Source organism: Peromyscus maniculatus, chromosome 23 (genome assembly GCF_049852395.1).
Source record: "Peromyscus maniculatus bairdii isolate BWxNUB_F1_BW_parent chromosome 23, HU_Pman_BW_mat_3.1, whole genome shotgun sequence".
In the NCBI taxonomy this organism is placed as follows: Eukaryota; Metazoa; Chordata; class Mammalia; order Rodentia; family Cricetidae; genus Peromyscus; species Peromyscus maniculatus.
Window position 1 is genome coordinate 20365773 of NC_134874.1, and position 21724 is coordinate 20387496.

The window sequence follows — 21724 nt, forward strand, 5'->3', positions numbered from 1 at the left end:
TCCAGTGGGTCTCATCACAGTGTGAAATGTCCCTACAGTACCACAAACTCATCCCCACCCTCCTTCCCGGTAGCTTAGGCCACCGAGCACCTCTTCTTCCTCTGTCATGCAGGCTAGAGCATGCAAAGTTGCCAAACAGGTAGCCATGGAATCTCACCAAGGGGGGGTTCTCACTGTCTCACACATGGCATCCATGGTGGTTTAAACGAGGTGTCCCACATAGTCTCGGGCATTGGAATACTTGGTCCCCAGTTGGTGGCACTGTTTTGGAAGGCTTGGGGGTGGCCTGGTTGGAAGAATTCTGTCACCAGAGGTGGGCTTTGAGAATTTAAAAGAGTCTCACCATTTTGAGTTTGGTTTCTCTGTTACATGCATGCATGGGTTCAAGATGTGAGAGCTCAGCTTCTGTTCCTGCGGCCATCATGGACTCTTAAACGCTTTAGAACTGTAAACCCAAGTCAACACTTCCTTCTTTCTGTAAGTTGCCTTGGTCATGATGTTTTACGACATCAATAGAAAAGTAACTAATTGAGTGTCCACATGGTGACAATGCTGGCTGTCCCTGAGTACACAAGGTGACGGCCCCCTTGAAGGGCTCCCTGGTTCCCCCAAAGCAGTATCTACCCAGTGCCATGCCTGGCTCCCGGGGCCTTGTGCTACACAGAGAGAAAACCCCACCACCCAAAAGCAACACCATTTACACACCATAGGTGGGGGGAAATCACCATTTTCCAGCCTGCCTGTGGCAGGATTTATTTTTAAAGCAATGGTATTTATAGCTGGATGTCAACATTAGCCGTGGTGCTTAAGTTGCCAACAAATGTCAAGGGCGGCCTCCTGAGGAAGCGTGGCTGTCATAGGGAGCAAACAGAGAGCTAACTGAGCTATCTCCTCCTCTCCTCCTCGGGGAATCAAGGGTCCTGTGCTGTGACTGCCCTGCTTGAGCTGAGGCATGAAGGAAACATGGCTTCCCTTGGCAGGTCTTCAGTATGACGGCTTGGAAAGCCACGTCGGGGCCTCTGTTATAATAGTGGTAATGGAATGGGACACATTTTTGTGTGTGTGTATGTGTACAAGTGCGTGCATACATAGGTTCTGAGTCCGCACCTTCAGCCATGGGAGGGAACACATCAGGCTATTTGTGCTCAGTATGCATGGCTTCCTGTCCCATCCCTACATCAAATTTACTCGCCACAATGAGAGAGTCATGAAAGTTCCAGAAATTAAAATCTATTCTCACAGAAAGTAGCTTAGCATCTCGAACTGGGGGGAAGGAAATAGGTAGCAATCCTTAAGAGTCTCCCTGTGGACTGCTGGGATGGTTCATCAGATAAAGGCACATGCCACCAAGTCTTATGACCTGGGTTCAATTTCTGAAACCCACGTGGTAGGAGAGAATCAACCCCCACCGAATTGCCCTCTGACCACCACATGCTCCCCGTGGCACACGAGTTCATACACACACAAACACACATTGTACAAGAAAGTAAATAAATAAGGTGTAAAAATTAAAATCTCTGTGGCCAGTATTTCTCTATTCCATCTATCCCCACAAGGGACTCTGAAAACCAAGGATAATGAAACCATCACTCAAGTACGGAAAAGCTCCTCTCGGTATAATTCACATCCCACATCAGTGGTTCCCAACCCCCAGGATCAGGGATAGAGGCCAGGAATTGGGAAGGGGGGGAACAAAGTGAACCAGACTGCCTTCAAATGCCGCTAGTAGCACACATTAGCCAGATGTGTGCGCCAGCACAAGGGACACGTTTCTCTGGGCCTTGATTTTTCTTGTTTGTTTCACCAATCAATCAGGAGCCATCAGGGAAGCAGTATCTAGTGTCTTCAGCTAAATTAAGTGATCAGGGTTAAGATAAATGGTGTGGCAGTGTTTGAAAACAGAAAAGTGTATGAAAAAAAAAAAGCAGTGTGTGAATGTGGCCATTGGAATAATTAGCCACAGACTGATGTCAAACAATAAAACGTAAGACAGGTCTCATTCACTTACTGAACATCAGGTTCGCACCATCACACTTGGAAGGCAGGGTAAGCTGTAAGGTCATAGAATTCAGACAACCATGACCACCAGACAACTGACAGATGAGTCACATTGACAGACACAAATGCCCAGCCTGGCCTGCCATCAGCTTCCCAGCATCAGGCTGGATGGGTCAATTCCTCCTTATGTTCCATTCAGCAGTGAGTGAAGACATCTCCAGTGGTTGGTGAGGATGTCAGTATGAGCCTATAGTCCTCTGCAGACCTAAGGACCTCATGGTCACCAGAACTGTTTCTAACACAAAGTGATTGCCGAGTCTAGCTGTCTGTCCCTAGGATGCCTGTCACCGGGCATGGTCCCTAAGCCCAGCAAAAACTCGTGCCGAAGCCCCGTAACATTCTAACTCTGTCCCAACTCTTAATGCCGCCTCCAGCCATGAGGAGCTCCTGTGGCCTCCACCTTGAGCTCAGATTCTGATCATGACCTCCTCTCCTCCTGATGGGCACTGCCACCATTTTCTGACTAGATTGCCCATCATTCCTGATCCCTGCTTTGTTGTGGAATATTACTTTAACAGGGCAAAGATGTGTTACATGTATTTATGCTGCAGAATATTATTTTAACTGTGTAAAGCTGTGTTACATTTGTTTATGCTGCATTTGTTTAACTATGTAAAGATGTGTTGCTGCTGCACCTTGCCTGCCTAAGGCACCTGATTGGTCTAATAAAAAGCTGAGCAGCCAATAGCTAGACAGGAGAGGGGTAGGCGGGGCTGGCAGGCAGAGAGAATAAGTAGGAGGAGAAATCTAGACTCAAGAGAGAAGAAGAAGAGAGGTGAGAATGAGGGAGAAAAAGAGGGAGATGCCCAAGGCCAGTCAGGCAGCCACCAGCCTGCAGACACAGAGTAGGACAGACAGAAAGAAAGGTTAAAAGCCCTGAGGCAAAAGGTAGGTAAAGAGAAACAGGTTAATTTAAGTTAAAAGAGCTAGCCAGAAATCAGCCCAGCTGGTTGGTGGCCCAAAAGAAAAGGCCTGGGGGCGGGGGCTGGAGAGATGGCTCAGCAGTCAAGAGCACTGACTGCTCTTCCAAAGGACCCAGGTTCAATTCCCAGCACCCACATGGTAGCTCACAACTGTCTGTATCTCCAGTTCCTGGAAACTCAACACCCATGGCAAAACACCAAAGTACATGAAATAAAAATAAATAAATTTTAAGAAAGAAAGAGAGAGAGAGAGAGAGAGAGAGAGAGAGAGAGAGAAAGCCTGGTATACTACTTTCCTTGCCAACTGACTTCAGATAGAGCTTGGGTCCACTCACTCAGCCCTCAGGAGTGGCTGTGATAAACAACGTTGAAGGTGCCCAGATCTCACTGCACCTGTGCACCTGGTGACGGGATGTCCCCTCCATCCTTTGGGACCTTGCCAGCCTAGAACCTGTTTTGGCCTCCAGAATGTGGTGTCAGAGCCAGCCTTGGGGCCGATTCAAGCTTGTCCTTGTGGGGACGCGACTGTTTCTACTCTGCTTCATCTCCCATGCCATTGGCCAGACCTCACACATAACTGGAGGACAGAGGGCCAAGAGCTACATAGAAGTTAAGGAGTCATCAGTGCAGAGCAGGCTGGCCCAGCTGCCTCCAGACAGTGTCCAGTAGCCTTGGCTGGACACTGAGGTCCTCCAGCCACGCCCAGTCATGCTGAGAAGCAGTTTCACCCACCTGGACTGGAGAGCAACAGATGGATGGCTAAAAATTAAATTGTTTTAAGCCGCCAAGCCTATGGACAGTCCACACATGGTGCTACTGTAATAGTAAGAAGCAGACTTGGCATCCCAAGACTCTGAGGACAAAAAAAATCTAAACTTCTCGGGCTCCCCACACTTCTTCTACACGAGAGTGCTATCCTGTTGATATTGACAAGGTCCCTTCCCCTGTCTCACTTGGAAACATCTTCCTCTGCGTACAAAGGTTCCAGGCACACTTCTAAGATGATCCCATCACCCTACCCATGGGCTTTTCTTCAGAGCACCCTCACCCATCCCTGAGGGAGACTATGTGTCCCACGCACTTGGTCAGCCTGCTGCTGCAGTACAAGGTACGGTCACTACCCGGTGGCATCTGTGAGTGGCCACATAGTACCCTCACAGACCATGGTACCACTGAGAAATCTTGCTTTGTGGAGCTATCCCTTGACCAGGACACTAGGGACCCAGCATTCCCCAAAAGATAGGGTAGGTGAGCACACAGTCTCCTTGAACAAGCTGCTGTCCCCAAAGGAAACTGGACAGCCTCTCATGGTGTTTTAAGCAGCATGGACTTTGGGGGACAGGCGCATCATAGGCTTCCTTCTCCAATCTCCACCATTAAGATGCTTCTCAGATTCTCCCTGTGTGGGGGCAACCTGGCCTGACCCGCTCCCCCCAAGTTTTCCTGCTCACAGTTTGAAAGGGAGTTTCAAAAGCTGCATGCTGTCTTTGGCTGTCCTTCCCTTACATGACCCCCTACCCTGGTGAGGTTTGTTTGTTTGTTTGTTTGTTTGTTTGGTTGGTTGGTTGGTTGGTTGGTTTTGTGTTTTGGCTTTTTGTTTTGGATTTTCAAGACAGGGTTTTTCTGTAGCTTTGGAGCCTGTCCTGGAACTCACTCTTTGGACCAGGCTGGCATCGAACTCACAGAGATCCACCTGCCTCTGCCTCCCGAGTGCTGGGATTAAAGGCATGCACACCACTGCCAGGCTCTGGTAAGTTTTTATTATCAACTTAATCATGGTAAGATCTAAGCAGGAGTCTCAACTGAGAGAGGGCCCAGCTCAGGTCCTATGTGAAGAGAATTGTCTTAACTGTTGATTGCCATGGGGGTATCCAGAATACTGTGGGCAATGTCGCCCCTAGGCAGGTAGTCCTGGTTTGAATAAGGAAGCTAGCTGAGTACAATCCAAAAGAGCAACCCCGTAAGCAGCATTCCTCCATGGTTCCTGCCTCAAGTTCCTACCCAGATTTCCCCAAAAGACACCGTGACCTGGAAGTATAAAATGAAATAAATCCTTTTCCCTCAAGTGGCTTTTGGCCATGGTGTTTTCACAGCAACAGAAAGCAAAGTAGAACACCCCCTCCCCAAAGGAAGGGACAGTGTTGCCAAAGAGCCCCCCCCCGAGGTGCTCAGCATCTCACCCATCACTTCAAGTAAGGAAAATCCATTCCTGGCTCCAGGCTTTGTCGTCCTTAATAAGCTACAGCTCCTTTCTCCCAAAGGGTGGGACTTGGGGAATGGTTCCCATCTCTGTTCACATCCAGCCTCCCTGGATACTTGGAGCCAAGTTAGAATCTGGGAGAAGCCATGTCTTCTTCGGTCGGTCGGTCTGTCTCTACCATTTTCATATTTATTTATCTATTTGTTTGTTTGTTTGTTTATATTATTGTTGTTGCTGTTACTACTATTATTATTTACGTGTGTGTGCAGGTCTGTGGCATATGGGTGAGGGTGCACGCTTTTGTGATACGTGAGGGGACAATCTTTTGAGAATCCTCTCCTTCCACCATGTGGAAGAATCAAGCTTGTGTTTTCAGGCTTAGCAGCAACCCCCTCCCCCACCCACCTACTGAGCCGCCTCTCAGGCCCTGTAGCTTCATTTGTTTGAGGCAGGCTCTCTTACTTAACCTAGAGCTCACTGATTCCTTTAGACCCCTGGTCAGCAAGCTCCCGGGAGGCCCCCATCCCCCATCTACTCTCCTCCTCACCCTCCAGCTCGGGGGTTCCAGGTATGCTCTGCCACACCGGGTTTTGTTATGGGTGCTGGGGATCCAACCTCAGCTCCCTGTTAGTCTATTTTTGAGATGTATTTCTTTTTATTTCATGGAGGTGTGTTTCGTTTGCATGTATGTACATGCACTCTGTGCCTGCTTGGTACCCAGAGAGGCCCAGAAGAGGGTGCCAGACGTCCCCGGAACTAGAAGTGGGGAAAGTTATAAGCCACCGCATGGGTGCTGGGAACCAAACCTGGGTCCGCTGCAAAACAGCAACTGGTCTCAACTGCTCAGCCACCTCTGTGGCCCCGGCCAGGTATTATTTTAAAAGCATGGGAATCAAGAGGGATTCTGGGTAAAGAGCAGGCCACCTGACTGGCCTGACCCACAAGAGGGACTCCGATCCATTTGTGTGTTACTCTCACTGGAGTCTTACAAAAACCGTGTCCGCTGCCCCACCACCACCCAGTCCTCCGCCCCACCTCCCTGTTCTGCTCAGGTCGGCTTCCTGAAGATTCTGCTTGGAAGGAAGCAAGAACCAGATGTGTAAACAGTAGAGGATGTGGTATGGGGACCCTGGTGCCCATTGTCCCCCTAACCAGTACCTCAGCTTCTTGGCTGGCCCAGCTGGTGTATGGGGACAGGCCCATGTCAGTACTGCCAGCATTTGGTGTGGGATAATTCTCTGCTTTGGGTCCTGACCTGCATGGCAGGAGGTTTGGCCTACCTTGGTATACCACTAGTGGATCCCTTTCCTATACCAATCAACGTGCCTCTGGCATCACCAGATGACTCCTGGGTTTCTTCTGAGAATGACCAATCTAAACTGTCCCTCCTGGTCACTTCCATGAGTGAACTCCAGATAGCCAGGATACAAGGCTCACCCTCCATTAACTCTACCAGATACTTCCTTTGTTACAAAGAGAGATGAGCCAGGGGGCAGGCAGCCTGTGTCCTGAGGCGTGTCCGGTGGGTGGAGGCAGTGGCTTAATGACTAATATGGTTCTCTCTCTCTCTCTCTCTCTCTCTCTCTCTCTCTCTCTCTCTCTCTCTCTCTCTCTCTTTAGCGCCTCTTGAACCGGAAGCCCACAGAGGAGCCAACTCCATCAAAGTGCCGTGTGGGCATAGGCTTCTTGTGAGTCTCCAAATGAATTGGCACTGGTCTCAAAGTGCTGCTTGATCTGAAGTGTGGCTGTGAGGGCCACACCAGAAAAAAAGCAAAGGATCAAAGGCCAGGAGGGCTGGAGGTGATCCACCCTATGTTTCTGACTGAGTTCGGGTTTCTATTGCTGCATCAGAACACCATGACCAAAAAGCAAGCTGGAGAGGAAAGGGTTTATTTGTGCTTACACTTCCACACTGCTGTTCATCATCAAAGGAAGTCAGGACAGAAACTTAAACAGGGCAGGAGCCTGGAGGCAGGAGCTGATGCAGAGGCCATGGAGGGGTGCTGCTTACTGGCTTGCTCCTCACGGCTTGCTCAGCCTGCTTTCATATAGACCCAGGATCACCAGCCTAGGGGTGGCCCCACCCACAATGGTCTGGGCCCTCCCCCATCAGGCACTACTTAAGAAAATGCCCTTTTACTAAAAAATGAGCTTCTGACTTGGGTTGCTCATTTTTTAGTAAAAGGGGGACCTGTAGGGTCCTAGTCCCCATTTTGGGTAACTGTTGCCTTACTTGCTGACCTTGACCTTGATATCCTCCCTATGCTAATTCCCTGTCGGGTTCCACCCTCCTGAATGTTTAAGGAAAGATCCTTGTCTGTGTATCCTGCATTAACATTAATGGGCATTAACAGCTTAGATGCAAGATTGTAAAACATCAGTAGCAAATTTCTGCCCTCCAGGGTTCTCCCATTGTGCTGAAAGCCTGTATTTAAGACCTCCTCCCTCTTTCAATAAATGGCATGGGGGGGAATTTATACTGTATCAAGCTATTAATAGAAAAATAAATAATAAATAAAAATGAAAAAAAAAATGCCCTACAGCTAGCTGAGTCTTATGGAGGCAATTTCCCAATTGAGGTTCCCTTTCAGATGACGCTAGCTTGTGGCAAGTTGACACAAAACTAGCCATCACAGTATCCTTTTAACATCTCATGATCAGAAGTTAATATATTTTGAACATCACAAAAGCAACAAAAAAGCTAAAGAATTCACTCATGTCATGCTGGGACAATAGCGAAGCCATCCTTCTGTTACTTACAGAGTGGGCTTTGTCCACATCAGGCATTTGTGGGCAGCACCCTGTTGGCGCTGATCCACCTCAACAGAAGGGAATGCTGCTGTTCTAACCATAGCAACAGCAGTTACAGACCCTCCTTTAGAAACCTCTGTGAACAATAGGAAACTCGTGGAGATCAGAAACCTGCGAAGATGCCTCTGGTCTTAGCTAAGGCGTTCCCATTTTCACCTCATGGTGCTGAGCTGTGTTTAAGCAACCTCAGAAATGGAAGGCATAGTCAGGTTGGCTTCCAGAAACATGGTCCCCCACTGTTGCATTTACAGGTTTTTCTGAGCCTCTTAGGAGAGTAGTCGCCACCCCCGGTCCCACCCCATCTTTGGCTGCCAAAGGGTCGCCACAGTACGTGAGGCCGTCCTACCTTCAGGACCTGTTCCAAGTTCTCCAGTTTGGCTTGGAGCTGGCGTTTCTCCTTCACAGTGAATCAAGCTCTCCTCTCAGGTCACCACGGAGAGCCAGGCATGTTCAGCCTTCACCTGTGAGCAGAAGGACAGGAGGCATGAAGGCCGTCAGGATCTACCCAGAATGGGAGGGGGGACCACAGTGGTCCCCTCCCAGCACCTCTGCAATCTCTTCTGGAGTGGTAGAGAGTCTGGAGTCTTTCTGCACAGACTGCCTGGGGATGTTCATACAAGTCAGGACCACCAGGCACCCAGAGGTAACATTCCTTCCTGCCCTTCCCACCTCCACCACACCCATAGTGATTGGTTCCAACTTGGAATGAGACCCAGTCCTGGTATACGGGCAATACTCTATCCCCTAGATATATTAATTGGCTGAGAAAGTCCTGTGACCCTTGTGTAAAAACCTGGTAAAAAGGAGACCCTCTTCTCAGTGGACCTGGGAAACTGGGAAGAAGGGCTAGAATTCTTGTATAATTTGCCACCATAAGAGAAGAAGAACAGGTCTTGGATGAAGTCAATGAAAGGACACAGGGCCAAGACACACAGAGGGGAAATGCTTGAGCACCTAGATCCAGCTATACCTGAAGCTCTTTATCCTTCTATCCAAGTTACTTGGGTCAATTGGAGTCATTTTCTGTCCCTTATACCGTGAGAATCCTAATAGATAAGAAAGTGTTACCCAGACTGTCCGCAAGGACTAATTCTTCTGTCTAAAACCTGGTCAGTATTGACATTGCAAGATGTCAATCCAGTGTCAACACATACACACACACACACACACACACACACACACACACACACACACACACACACACACTCTTCTCTGTCTATTGTTGTTTTTCTAAAGCAGGTCAGGGCATGTCACTGACAAGAGAAATCCTTGCACTGAGCTCCTGTAGATTTTTTAGGAGGAAACAGCATATTCCAACCCAAAGGCAGACTTCTAGCTCCTTTCCCTCCTCCCCGAATTTTGGAACAGACTGTCACAAAGCCGTGTTTTCCACCTCCAAAAATCCTCATTGTCTTAGAGACTTCATAAGCTACAAGGCTTGTACTAGACTAGACAATTTCCCTGACTCCAAGAGAAAGCGGGCAGGATGTGGCACTCCTGGTGGTTATGGGGGCTGCTACCAGGGGATCACGGGGATGTCTGGTAGGCAAGAGCTCATGCAAATCATCTTGTCGCCACCTGAGGCCTCTGGCAACAAACTCGGAAGAAGATGTCACAATCTACTTCAGTCAACTGGTCCTCACGCTTGAACCTCAACCCCGGGGCACAGGTTTGCTGGAAGCTGCCACGTTTCATGTTCCCACTTGTCAAGAGAGTAAAGGGATGGGGGGGTGGTGCGCAGGATGGAGGGGATTTGGAGCACTCAGAAGTTGGTCTCATCTGGAGCCCAGTATGGCTTTATGAAATGTTTGCAAGCCCAGTCTCTCCTGCTAGAAACTTCCTGGGGTTTCCATCAAAATCAAAGTCAGATCCAGACTCCCCAGAAGTAGGAGCTTCTACACAGTCTACCTCTCTTTTGCTGGTCTGGCCTGAGCTATCACATGCTGAGGAATCAGGCCTGTTCCCACTCCTGACCTTTCTCCCTTCGGGACTCAATGACCTGCCATGATATACCTTACCCATCCTGCACCACTCCCATCCCGGTCCAGCCCTGTGATTGAGCAGAGCCCCATCTGGCAGGCTGCCCTACCCACAGACGGTAATGAAAGCCGCGCCCTACCACCTGCCTCCACCCACTCCCAATTTGCCACACTCCTTTCTTCCAGGCCTTTGCAGTGTGGGTGATGATCCCGCACAGAAGCTGGCTCCGGCTGAATGTCACTGGAGCTGTCCCCAGAAAGCACCCTGCGTTGCTTCAGCTTGTCGTCAGAGAGCATTCTCTGTCAGGCCTTGTGGGGTCAGTCATCCCAGATCTTAGACTGACGGAGACACAGGTGGGACCCTACCTAGCCTCACCCCTGTTGCTCTTTGTCTGGAGGCTGTGTACCCCCACCCCCACCCCATAGCTATTGACCCTCTGTCCTGCAAGTACCCAGTCTTCATAAGGACCCCGACTCAGTCTCCTCCCTTGCTTTCTCAAGGGCTTGGGACTCTGCTTCACCCTACAGCTAGGACTCGGAAATCCACATGGCACAGTCCCTATTGGCCCTGGAACCCAGTGACAATGACTGTTTTGAGCACAAAACTATGTAAGAAAGGCTCTGGCTGGTCCTCTTCCAGCCAGAGACAGTGCTCGGAGCGGGGAAGACCACCCTGGAACCATGTCCCGGAAGCCACTGCCCACGCAGGGCAGAGCAGGACGGGATTCGCATCCAGGCTCCTCACTAGTTGGTAGCCCCACCCAGGACACGCCTCTCAAGTATCCAGGAACACACTGCGTTAGTCAGAGGCTCGACTCCTATTTCTGCTGGGTGAAGAGGGGGAGGGGCACTGGAGCTGACAGGTGGGACTCTGTCCAGTGGCCCTTGGTTTCACGGGAAAGGACACAGACCTGTCGTCTCTACATGCAAGCACTCTGAAACCTGCTGCCACCTCAGGGCCCAGTGAGTAGAAGAGGTCCGACTGCCCTGGTGGCCCAGGGTACACCAGGAACCTTAGCACTTTGGCTCACAGGTCCCAGCAGAGCCCAGCCCATGGGGTGGGGGGGGGGGAGGTGAGAATGGAAGGAAGAACAGATGTGTGTCTGTCCAAAGGTGTGAGGCTCACAGCCCACATTTCTATGATCATAAAGCACCCCCATGTTGCCGTCAGAGATGTGCTCAGCCTAGAATGTTCTCCTGGGAACTGAGCCAAGCTGCTTCCTGCAAAAGAGAAGCACTCAAAGCCACAAGGCACCCAGAGAGACCTCCCCAGGACAGACAGTACAGGATCCAGATGGCCAAAGGATAAGGCCACACCGCTCTCCTTTGTCCCAAACATAAAGAGGCCTTGAGGTCTCCGCACGTATGCAAGTATCTATGGAACAAAACAGGAAATAAAAACTTAGCCTATCAAATCCTAAATGTCTGTGTGTCGTCCTCACAAACTTCCATAATGTTCTCGATTAAACTACTGCCTCCATTTTTCATACTGGCATTCGATAGTTGGATGCGGATTCTGCCAGCAGGGTCACCGGATTTACAGGTTGCAGCTCAGAAAGTCCTTGGGCTACAGATGAACTGATACAACACCGTGTTTGGGGCCTTGGCACCCCCAGGCTTGCATGCTACCCCACCAGGCAGACAAAGCTCACTCAGCAACGCTGGCCGCCGGGTATCTGCTCGAACATTTCCAGTTCACAGCTGATTCTAGAGGGAGCCACAAGGCGCCTGGCAGGGAGAGATGCAGAACACTTAGCCACAGCTACCCGAAGCAAACCTCAACCTGCCATGGGACAGCTGTCCCTGCCTGGGGGCAGCTCACAGCTCCGTCTAGCTCAGCCAATGAAGAAATTAGAATTAGTTTGGGAGAGCAGTAAACAGGTGACTTTGCAAGCCTCGAGGCATTGGGGACATTTTCTGTACTGTGTCCCAGATTTCCGGGCTCAATGCTCCTTCCTCCACAAGGCTGTCTGCCAGAGGGACTTTGGCGCAGTGTTTAATAGTCTGGACCACATCTGGAACTCAGAATCTATCAGCTCTGCTTAAGCTCAGGAAGAGTGGGGGCCACACATCTCCTCTCATCCATAATTAATATTGCTCTCTTCCTAGGGGCTGCTAAAAAAGCAGATTGCAACTCCAGGCAAGAACCTAAGAAGGGAAAGAGCGGACCCCTGCAATCTTCCCGAGAGCCAGGTTTGTATTGACAAGCCCCTGCCCACTGTGAATCAGACGTAACATTCACTGTTGTCCTGGGACTTCCCAGCTACTTGAGGACACAAGATGCTCACTCAGCCCACGGGCAATCTGGTGAGCCGATGTCTCCCATGGAAGGCTCTAAGCCTGCAAGCTAGCTCACCCAGAACTGGGAAGAGAACAGAGCCCGGCCAGGCTGGCAAGGGGGCGGGACAGATCTGGGAACATCTCTGCCAGCCTGCTGTTCCTGTCTGGGGCCCTGTGAGTCACCAGGCTCCTCTGACATCCCTGCAAAGCAGCTTAGGGAAGGCACTCTCCCTCGGCACCTAGAAGCCTACTCAAAGATTTATCTTTTTTTATAATTTTAATTATATGTATGTGTGCCTGTCTGTGTGTGAGAATATACACACGAGTGCAGGTACCCCTGGATACCAGAGGCATCAGATGTCCCTTGGAGGCTGGAGTGACAGGTGCTTATGAGCTGTGAGCTGCCTGATATGGGTGCTGGGAACTGAACTCAGGTCCTCTGCAAGAGCACTAAGTGCTTTTAACCTCTGAGCCATCTTTCCAGGCCCCTAACAGGTTTTTTTAAAGAGAGAATTCTGGGAAGATGCCCATAAGTCTCTGGAAAACACAAAGCTGAACTAAGTCCTATTTTTCAGAAATAGGGACGCCCAGAGGCTGGGCCAAGAGGTTACCTTGGAGCCCTTACTGTGACTGCTTCTGGGGGAGTGCTGGCTTGGCCAGGAACCCCACCCCATCCCACCAAGGCTGGAGGTGGGGGGGGCTGAAAGGGAGGAATAAAGCTAGCCCATGGACCAGCTCCCCACCAGCCCTATCATTCTATATTCAGTGCTCAAAACAAATGTCCCCATCAATTGCTGTGACTCCTGGGCTGAGAAGGTCACGGGGCCTTCTCCTGTGTGCACCCTTGGTGTGCCTGTGCCTGGGTTGCTTTGAAGAAGAGCTGCTTTGAAGTAGAGAAGCTGATGGGAGCAGGGGAAAGGGCACTAACTGGAAAGCACATTCATTTTTAAAATGTGATTAAAATATCCACGACGCCACCTCAACTATTTTCAAGTCCAGTGATACTAAGATACTAAGCTGGCTTCTCCCCACCCCCCATGACTGCCACCCATGCCTAGACCTCTGTCTCCTTAAACAATAGCTCCCAACCTCTACTCCCTTGGACCTAGGGAGTATTTTCTGTCTCACATTTGACTACTCCAGGGACCTCATTTAAGTAAAATCAAAACCAGACCTATAATCAAGTAGCTATTCAAGAAGAATAGAAATCCAGTCTTGAAAACAAAAAGAAGGAGGAAGAGGAGGAGGAGGGAGGGAGGGAGGGAGGGAGAGAGGGGGGGGAGGAAGGAAGGAAGGAAGGAAGGAAGGAAGGAAGGAAGGAAGGAAGGAAGGAGAGGAGAGAAGAGAAGAGAAAAGAAAAGAAAAGAAAAGAAAAGAAAAGAAAAGAAAAGAAAAGAAAAGAAAAGAAAAGAAAAGAAAAGAAAAGAAAAGAAAAGAAAAAAAGAGGGGGTTGATAGCTCAAAGCCTGCCTGATAAACCTGTCTCAAGACGAAAAATAAAAAGAGGGCTGGTGGTATGGCTCAGTAGTAGACACTTGCCCAGCATGCACAAGGTCCTTGGTTCCACCCCCAAATTTCAAATAAGCAAACAAATAAAAAGTTCAGTTGTTCAGTATCCATCGTTTTGTGGCTGGCCTCCCCGGATGTCCTCCAGGTCCACCCATGCTGTGGCTCATATTGGAATGGCCTCTCATTATGGATGAACACAGAACAGAGCCAAGCCAGGCTGGTGTGGGGGTGGGAAAGGTCTGGGCACACCCCTGCCAGTGTGCTGTCACCGGCTGTACCCTGTGAGTCACCAGAGCAGGGTGGGGGAGGGGGGACAATCACTCAGCACCTCAAAGCCTGTTTTAAAGGAGCAGGGAGAGAAGGCATCAGGAGCAGACGTTTCTGGTCTTTAGGAAAAGTCAAGCTGGGTTACCTATGAGTTCCTTGTGCATCTCTTTATCATCAGGGGATACATGGGTTTAGGCCACTGTTTATACCACGGGCACACCAACACAGGTCTGAGACCCTGCTTTTGATTCGTTTGGCTACACACCCTGTGATCATGTTAACCATCAACTTGACAGAATCCAGAATCCCCTGGCAGATGGGCCTCCGAGCATACCTATTTGGGGGGGTGTGGGATGTGAATCTGATTTAGCTAACTGATCTAGGAAAACTCATCTCAATTACAGCTGGGACTATTCTCTGGGCAGATCCTGGTCTATGTATGATAGAGAAAGCGAACTGGATCCTGGCACGCCGTCATCCCTGGCTCTCTGCTTCCTGACTGTGGATGCGACTTGAGTAGCTGCCTCAGACTCCTGCCAGTGTGTCTTCCCCTGCAACGGTGGACCATAAAATAAACCTTCTCTCCCTTAGGTTGCTTTCGTCAGAGTATGTTACCACAGCAGCAAATAAAGGAACTAACATAGACTTCCAAGTGGGATTGCTGCATCATACATAGTCCTAGCTAAATTCTGGCAGGACATCCAGCCCACTTTCCCACTAGCTGCCCAGTCCCAACAGCAATGTACAGGGATCCCTACCCTCAATGACACTGCAATTTCTTGACAAGAAAAAAAAAACTTCACATTTTTAAGATTTTATTTCAAATTATGTGTTTACGGGCATAGGGAGGCTGTACATGTGTGTGCAATGTCCATCAAGACCAGAAGGGGGCGACAGATCATTTAGAGCTGGAGTTGCAGGTTGTGAGCCAGATAACGTCAGTGTTGGGAACTGAACTCAGATCCTCACTCCGTTCACACTGTTAATCACTGAGCCATCTCTCTGGCCCCAAGCTTTTTCTTTTGAGGGACTTTTACATACAAGTGCTCTACCATAGAGCTATGTCCTTAATCCAAAACCACACTTTTAAAAAGATGCTAAGTGGAAAGGCTTGCACACAGATGCCAAACGGTTAGCTTGGCTATTCCTTGTCTAGGTGAAGCCATGACATCAGTAACTCAAAACCATCCGGTCGGGGCTTGGGGTGTGGCTCCTGGTGGTGTGGCTCCGTGGTAGAGCCCTTGCCTAGCCTGTGCAAGGCCCAGTTCCCCAAACTAAAAAGAACGAGAATGTTTAAAGCCTGCCTTGGTGGGCAGGCTTGTCATTCTGGATCTCAGGAGGCCAAAGCATGGGGACAGTGAGTTCTAGAACCATCTGATGCTCATAATGAGACACGTACTCTAAAAAAAAAAAAAAACCAAAAGCACCAATCCACTACTCAATTAATACCAAAGGGTTCTTCGCAATCCACATGCTGGAGGCTCACCCATGGAGGTGACAGCAAAGACCAGACCAGAGGAGACAGACAGACAGACACAGCAGTGAAGATATGCCACACTGAGAAAGGACTGACAGACTAAAAGACGTAAAAACCGGTGATACAAGGTCCCACGGGAGGAGAGGAGAGGCGAGCCTTCAGGCTGGTGACGGGCAGCTCTGTGGGAAGACTTTGGGGCTTCAGCAGCTGGGGCTTTGGGAAGAGGAGGGGGTAGGGCATTCTGAGCCCAGAAACTATTTGGAGTTGAGACCAGATTGAGGTTCCCAGTCGCAAAAAGAAAGTTGGGGTGGCTGAAGCTTGGCGAATGAGGTGGAGTGGCAGACACTAAGGTCACACAAGGTCACCAGAACTTCATGTGTTTATGGGAGGCCCAGGAGGGAGTGCATTGAAGAAGCCGAGATCACTCCATCTGCTACGGGGATCACGGCAGGATGGCGAGCAGGGAGGTAGAGAGGCTAATTAAGAAGCCATTTTTGCATCTGGGTAAGCAAAAAAACGGTAGCCTGGCATGAATGCCGGCAGCTATGGGAGCCAGGTGCAGAGCTAGATAGAAGATGGAGGGCCAGGCCAAATTCAGGATGGGTCATTGCACTCTGGTTGGGGCGTCTGACTCAGTGTCTGGTAGATGTCTAGGTAGAGGTGTTGGGTGATTCATCAGGCTGGGGTCTTGGGCCAATTTGGCTGGGTAGGGTCTCTCCATCCATCCACATGCCCTCCCTTCCCTGTGACTCCTCCCAAACCCTCCTGAGATATCCCAAAGTGGGTTCACAGTAGCATTATTACCTGGTCATGCTGCTGGGCCCTCGAGGGAAGGCCTTTCCAGGGGGCCTCAGATGATGCTCCCTCTACACATCAGTCTTCAGTTCATCTTTCTGGAAAAGAAGGAAAAGGCATGGTGAGATGAGGCAGAGCCTGGGGACACAAAGTTCTGGTTTAGAGACTAGATCTAGGTTTGGTGGTGACTCTGGAACCTCAGCCAGGTTGGACCCCATCTTTCTTTCTAAGTCATGCATATCCCAGTTTCAGAATGGGTCTGGTGACCTGTACTATGACGTCATATGAACATGGAGCTGCTTTTGGATAGCTCTGCCATCCAGTCTTCTAGTAGCTGTAGGAAGGTCCAACTTGTTTCCCTTATTAAATTTCATTTCACTGGGTACAATGGCTACATTTGGTGTTGCGGGGGGGGGGGGGACAAGCTGTCTACTCCAAGGCAGGAGACATGACTCCAAGACAGTCACCTCCTCTTCCTACTACTCCAGTGTTTCCAAATCAGTCCAGTCATGAACCAGCAGCTCTTAGGGACCTCTGACAGCCTAAGTCCCCATGACAAGGAGTCAGCTACAGAAAGAAGTGCTGATAAATAACCAACAGAGCAGCCAAGAAAGAGCTGAGTCCTGGGCAGTGACGTTGAAGAACCCGGCCAGGGACAGATAGGAATGAATGAGGGAGGAAGCCAGGTTAAGCCGGAGTAGGCTCTACGACTAAGCAGCAAGGTTATCAGTGTGTTACTATAAGCATATTGCTCACCCTCACAGAAGCCAGAGTAGACATGGGAAGGGATGCTCTTGCAGCTGCTTAAGACCTCAATGCGGCTGCTTAAGCCGCATAGGCTCTGGTGTTCTCCGTGGGAGCAGAGCACACAGGCAGTTCTGATGTGCGTCTGTTGTAACACCTGGGGCAAGTACCCAGCACTCGCCCTTATCCTAGCCAACTGTTAGACAGCAAGATGTACCCTAAAAGGCATCGTAGACAGTACTAGAGGGCACCGGGGCTGTCTACTCAGGGAAATCAGCATCACTCTGGTTAAACTGAGCCCCTCTGAAGTTTAAGCCACTCTAATGAACAATCCCCATTTAAGAAATGCCAAATGAAGATCACTGTGTGTGTGTGTGTGTGTATATATATATATATATATATATTTATTATGTGCTTGAGACCAGAAGGGCCCTAGAATGTGTGGGTTTGCAGCCGCAACACGACAACTCCATCTCTAACAGGCAGCGTGGGTGACGACCAAGTTGAGGCTCCACAGAAGGACATGGCAGGGGGGACTGGAGATTTGACACAGGCTGAGGTCGTGGACACCCCTGTCACATCAGTGCATGTGGCTCTCCTCTATGTCAGAGTGGGACCCCTGAGGAGGTGGATAGCCCTGACTCCTGACCGCATTTGAGGGCTCAGTAATGAAGCTCAGCGACACACGCCCACAGCCTAGAGATGGGGAGACTGTGTGACTCACTTATTGTCACGACTATGCTGAGGAGTGATCCGGGGAACAGGGTCCCTCCCTCTCAGTCTCATCTGGCCTGGAATAGGACTGCAGAAACAAGCAATCCTGCTTACACAGACTTCCCTGCTGCCTCCGATAGTTAAACGTGTACACGTGTGTTTACACGTATGCGCACAGGCAGGTGGAAGCCAGAGGATGACCACAGCTATCACACATCAGACATCATCAGCTTGTTTTTCTGAGGCACCGTCTCTCACTAAATTGGGGTTTGTTAATGGGCTGGGCTGGCCAGCAAGTCTAAAGGAGCCTCCCATCTCTACCTCTCCAGAGTATGAAGCTGGCTTTTTTTTTTTTTTTTTTTTAATGCAGGTTCTGGGAATCGAACTTGGATCCTCACACTTGCATGGCGGTACCCTACTCACTGAGCCATCTCCCTAGCCCTCAGATAGTTAACTCTTAAGCAATGCATGTAGTTGCCGCCTTTGATCTTTCAGTTTCAAAGCCCAGCAAAGGGACAGAGTTCAGGATCACCAGACTGAAGATAGCACACCCACGTGAGACAAGGGGGTATGTGAAGTCCCAGAGTTAAGCACCATCTACTTGAACCCTGCAGATGGGCACACAGCTATGAGGAACAGCTGCAGGCAAGAGACCAGAAGGTCCAAGAACCAGACTTGAGATCTCCTGGGAATGTAATCCTGAAATCTTGGGCCAAAGCAGAAAGTCTAGTAAATGAGGCTTTATCAAACCTTCAATATTCACTGACACACTAACTAGGAAAACCCTGAATTGATGTCCCGATGTGTCAGGTAAAGCGATGGGCAAAAAAAAAAAAAAAAAAAAGGAAATTCCAATGAGGATGCAGGAGTAGGGTGAGACCTATTCCAGAGTTTGAATCTCAGCTACCCTCAAGGGACAGATCAACACTACACATGGACAGCTGGCCCAAATGCAAGAACACTCTAGGCTGATGGTGAATGGGGGTATGCCCACTTCAGTCAGCTGCAGCATAGATCCAAGTGTAGAAGCCACACAAGAAGAAGGGTGCCCAGCGTCACCTTCGGCAGCTGTCACCTTGGCTTTCTCTCTCGATTACTCTTGTTTTGATATATGGTCTAGTGGCTCAAATAAAAACAGGCATAGTGGACTTATTCCCAAAATAGATGTACCTACAGGTTGGATTGGGCTTGAAAGTGGGGCGCTTTGTTAGAGAAGTCAGGCAGAGGTAGAACCCAAATGCTGGCAAGCGAGCGAGTGAAGGCACAGAGATCTGCTGGGCAGGAGTTCCCTTTATACAGGGGGGAAGCTGGTGATGCAAGGTACTGTAGCAGCTCTATTCATCTGAGCCTGGTGAGGCCGTATGCACTTTCTGTGGGGTGAACTGTATTCTCTCCTGGAGCTGAACTGTATTCTCTCCAAATGTACATCCTGGAGCCTCAACGTGGCAATATTTTAGACAGAGCTCTTGGGAGATTTGTACGGTTGAATGATGCTATACGATTAACCCTCTTCTTCCTCTTTCTTCTATCCCTCCCACATACACTGCCATATAAAGACAAAGCCTCCTGCAAGCATAAAGGGTACTAGCATAGTAGAGAACTAACCAGCTCCTTGACCTTGGAGTTCAGCCTCTGAGTGTCTGTTTTTTAACGCACCCAGCCTAGGGCTCCCAGACTGGTCTATCACCTTGCCACAGCACTGAAGAGGTAAGCCGGGTTTTCCTAGTTCCCAAAGCACATGTCAAGAGCCTGGCAAGGAAAGAACCAGCCCTTTGGGTGTCTCCCATCCTGCAGGGATGCTCAGCATATCCACTTTTCAGTGGAAAGATGGAGAGAAGGGGAAAACTAGAGCAAGAGAGGAAATCGAGTTGTCTGGAGAACTTGAGGGTTCTGCTTCCTCTACGCTGTGGCCTCAGTGGGTACCCGACACACATGTGTTCTAGACATAGGCCCTGTCCCCGGCTTCTTGAGACAGGAAGACAAGATAGGGCATGTAAAACATGGACAATGGCAGAAATGCAGGTAGTCAGGGGAGACCTAGGGGAATCTGTCCTTCCTGAGATACATCTGGAGTGAGAGACAAAAGAGATAGTCCCTCAGAGGAAGGACACGAAATAGGAACTTGTGGGAGGTACCATGGTGCCTCTATCTCGGGGACTTCGCACCACATGCACCATGGGAAACGCAAATGCCAGGCTCGCAGCAGCACTTTACAGACCCAAGAGACACTTCTTGCAGTCACCTGCTGCTGGAGACAGAACAAGGGGGGCTTCTGAAGACACCAGAGGTGGGGAAACTGTGTTCCCAGCCTCCAGGGACACCCGGAGAGCCAGGTGCACAGACGGGCTCCCATTCGACTCTGTAACAGCTGCAGTGTCTGAGCAGGGCTACTTTCACCCTCTGCTTCCTACAGCCTCCCCAGTCCTCCAAACCTTAGCCATGTCAGCACCGCAGAGTGGTGACTCTCTTGCCTTGTGCAGAAACCAAGGCACGGGGCGGGGGAGGGGGAGAAAGTGGGGGGCAGCAGTCCTTAACAGCCTGAGCAAGAAGCCTCTACATAGTAGGCAAATGGTCAGAGTTTGAGCCTTTGAGCCAGGCAGTATGGATCTCCAACTCCAACCCCCACACCCTACATACCTGTTCTTGCCATACCACAGGCTCCTGGGTGGCAAGCCCAGAACTGTCTCTAACCAGAAGGTTCGAGAAAGCTATACAGTTACTCCCAAGCTAGGGACTTGCAGGCACAGCTTGGGAACGAGGGCTAAGATCTCCATGAAATCAAAAAATGAACACGCATACACATTCTATATCACCTTACCAAACGCCACATAGAGACGATGCCTACATCCTACTTCACTGACTCAAGCAACAGCCACAGTGGTTGTCCAGGGTTAACAGCCAAGCCAAGTCTAAACAGTGATTTTTGTCAAAAATGACTTTACAAGAGTTTAAACACTGAAGACCCAGCAAGAGCCTGAGAAAGGTCAACCACAGCAATGTAAACTTTCAAACGCAACATTTTTGTGGGAAGGTGTGTGTAAGTGTGCGTGTCCATGTGTCTGTGTGTGTGTGTGTGTGTGTGTGTGGTGTGAATGTGTATGCAAGTGTGAACACAAGTGGGTGGAGAGTGCAGAGATTGATACTGTCTTTTTTTTTTTTTTTGAGGCAGAGTCTCTCGTTGAACCTAAAACTCATTGACTTGGCTCAGCTGGCTGACCAGAGAGTCCCTGAGATCCTCCTGTCTCAGCATCCCCAATGCTGGGATTACAGAATCACTCTGATGAGTCCAGCTTTTTTATGTAGGCTCCCAGGAATCAAATCTGGTTCCTTGCTCTTGCACAGTAAGCCCAGCCCTGACTGTAACTTCTTTATCTCCAAAGGGAAACTCGGTTTAAGGATTATAATGGCGTATCAAAGGAGACTGGGTTTGCATCCTGAACTTGGTTAGTTTTGTGTGTTTGTTTATGAGTCATTCACTTTGGTTTCGTCATCTGAGCAAAGCTGCAGAAGTTTTAAAGTCACTCTCGCATCTGGACATGTGTAATGATTTACAAATTACAAAGATCAATCGCACTGGGTTTGAATATAGACTGCGCCATTACAGCATGAAGTCTAGTCTAATACTACCATACAGGAATGGTACCATCCATGATAAAGTAAGCCAACACTGGGTGGTGTCTGTCATCTCATTCTCTCTAGAGAGAATTTGCAAGTGGTGCCAGCCTGGTGACATTGGCAGGGAGGATGGAATTGCTGAGGGGGGAGAAGGAGTCTTGGAGATGATCTATCTTCGAGGGTAGAGAGAGATGCACCATGCAAAAGAGTGGGCCATGGAGAAACCAGTATAATTCCCAACTGCATCCTTAACGCCTGTCCTTACATACACAGATAAGTGCAGCTCTCAACCCTCCTCATGAAACCTTTTTTTGAAGCAGATGGGAGACCACCATAGAAAGCCACAGCTGGTC

General features: G+C 49.6%; 1 protein-coding gene across 8 annotated transcripts in view; it reads right to left on the reverse strand.

The window, feature by feature from the left end:
• The window catches only part of Rimbp2 (RIMS binding protein 2), a 194409-nt gene that overhangs the window by 74019 nt on the left and 98666 nt on the right, over positions 1–21724 (reverse strand). For all 8 annotated transcript variants that reach the window (XM_016002820.3, XM_016002799.2, XM_016002804.3 and 5 more), the window contains exons 3-4: positions 16308–16396; positions 8339–8453 (exon numbers count right to left, since the gene is read on the reverse strand). The gene's annotated coding sequence lies outside the window, so the exon portion shown is untranslated. The remainder of the gene's footprint in view (positions 1–8338; positions 8454–16307; positions 16397–21724) is intronic.